The sequence below is a fragment of the Hippopotamus amphibius genome, chromosome 5, assembly GCF_030028045.1.
Source record: "Hippopotamus amphibius kiboko isolate mHipAmp2 chromosome 5, mHipAmp2.hap2, whole genome shotgun sequence".
Taxonomy (NCBI): domain Eukaryota; kingdom Metazoa; phylum Chordata; class Mammalia; order Artiodactyla; family Hippopotamidae; genus Hippopotamus; species Hippopotamus amphibius.
Window position 1 is genome coordinate 96,389,857 of NC_080190.1, and position 2,508 is coordinate 96,392,364.

General features: G+C 42.1%; 1 pseudogene; it reads right to left on the reverse strand.

Annotated features, from left to right (window-relative positions):
* Positions 1-203: 203 nt before the first annotated feature.
* LOC130853032 (heterogeneous nuclear ribonucleoprotein K-like) lies at positions 204-2,121 on the reverse strand (annotated as a pseudogene).
* Positions 2,122-2,508: the final 387 nt, after the last annotated feature.

Sequence of the window (2,508 nt, forward strand, 5' to 3'; positions counted from 1 at the left end):
TGTGAAGCTGGTTTGGTGATGCTGAATTCTCTTAGCTTTGGCTTATCTGTAAAGCTTTGATTTCTCCATGAAATCTGAATGAGATCCTTGCTGGGTAGAGTAATCTTGGTTGTAGGTTTTGCCCTTTCATTACTTTATTTTTTTATTTTATTTTATTTTTTTTAGATTCACTAAATTTATTTTAAAAATCATAAAATGTTTCTTACAAAAGAGCATTACATTCTGCACACTGCTCTGAATAGATGGCAGGGACATATGGACTACTGTTACTTTTCCTCCCTGTCCCACCCCCCCCCCCAAATGTTACAGTGACCACAAAGCAAAGTGTTCACAATAATTACATGGGGGGATTTTTTTTAAACCACCAACAATGAACAAAAATTAAAATTCACTCACTCTGCTGCTGTTTCAAAATTTCAATGTTAGTTTTTTGCACACACTCACCCACCCCCCAACCCTGTTTGTAAGGAACTAAAACATTACATCTGGTGAACAGCAAAGATTTCACTACACCTCAAATGCAGAACACCTATGAAGCAGAGGAATGTTGGCTTTTTAAACAGAAGCAGATAAAAAAAAAAAAAAGATGCAGGACTCCTTCAGTTCTTCACTAGTCTTAGAAAAACTTTCCAGAATACTGCTTCACAGTATAAAAAAGAAAAAATATCTTGCATTAGAATCCTTCAAAATCTGCATACTGCTTCACACTGTCCTGCAGAAAATACTGTGCATTCTGTATCTGGTCCTGTGTTCCTGTAATGGTAATGATCCGATCTTCGGACCCTTCTAAAGGCTCATCTATTTTGAGCGAAGCTCCTGACTCATGATGGATTTGTTTAATCCGCTGACCACCTTTGCCAATAATAGATCCAGCCAAATCTTTGGGAATAGTTACTTGTGTAGTAATAATAGGTTCACCAAGATCACCATATGAGCCACCACCCCCTGCATAGGAATAATCATATCCAGAGCCACCCTGTGGTTCATAAGCCATCTGCCACTCTGATGGGCTCCATGTATCTATTGCGGAGTCCCAGGTTTCATCAGCACTGAAACCAACCATGCCATCATAACGGTCTCCAGGTCTTCCTCTTCTGTCATAGGCCATTAGATCTCCTCCTCTAGGTGGTGGTGGTGGTGGAAGAGGAAGATTCCAAGCTCTGCTACCACCCCGGCCACCTCGTCCAGGAGGAGGTGGAGGAGGTCTTCGACGAGGGCTCATATCATCGTAATCTCTTCTGGATGCAGGCATGGGACGCCCACCCCGACCAGGAGGCATTCTATCAAAACCACCTCTTCCCCGCATAGAAATCCCACAGGACATCCACAGCGGTCATCAAACATCATTGTAAAACCACCGTAATCATAGGTTTCATCATAAAAATTGGGATCATAAGGCTGAGCACGTCCTTTGATGGGAGACTCTGATATAAGATCCAGGATGATCTTTATGCACTCTACAACCCTATCAGGTTTTCCTCCAATAAGAACGACTCTGTCAGTGGATTGAGGACAACATTCCTGGAAAAGCTTGATTGTTGTCTGAGTGTTCTCTCGAAGTTCTTTGATTTTAGCACCTTTGACCCCAATAATTCTTCCTGCCAGACTCTGATGAATCAACGGTCTCAACTCGCAGTCAAAGTCGCTTCCTTTATAGTGTTGGTAATTTAAGCATTCCACAGCATCAGATTCGAGCGGGAGCTGGCTGGTTGCAGTGGGTGATGGCAACTGCAGGCCCTCTTCCAAGGTAGGGATGATTTTCTTCAGAATTTCTCCAATTGTTTCAATATCAGCAGTGATACTCAATATGCGCTCGGGGCCACTGCTGTCTGGGACTGAAACACTGGCATTGTAGTCTGTACAGAGAGCCTTAATATTCTTGCCTCCTTTTCCAATCACTGCCCCAGCATTCTTGCTTTGAAGCAGAATGCGTAATTCAACCATCTCATCAGTGTTTCTAGATCTTTTAAAAGCTTGTTCCTCTTCCATATCTTCAGCAGGGCGTTTACCAAATTCGCCATTGGTTTCGGTGTTGGGAAAGGTTTCCTCTGGCTGTTCAGTTTCCATTTTCTTGTATTAAAGGAACACACCAATCTGGTAAGGCTACCGTCCCTACGCCGCCGCGCCACCTCAGCCGGTCACAGCTAGACAGAGAATGAGCATAGGCCCCCACCCCATTACTTTAAATATATCCTGCCACTCTCTTCTGGCCTGCAGAGTTTCTGCTGAAAAATCAGTTGATAACCTTATGGAATTCCTTTGTATGTTATTTGTTGCTTTTCCCTTGCTGTTTTTAATATTTTTTCTTCAAATTTATTTTTTGTTTGTTTGATTAACATCTGCCTTGGTGTGTTTCTCCTAGGGTTTATCCTGTATGGGACTCTTTGCACTTCCTAGATGTGGATGGCTATTTCCTTTCCCATGTTAGGGAAGTTTTCAATTATAATCTCTTCAAACATTTTCTCAAATGCTTTCTTGTTTCTTCTTCTTCTGTGACCCTATAATTCA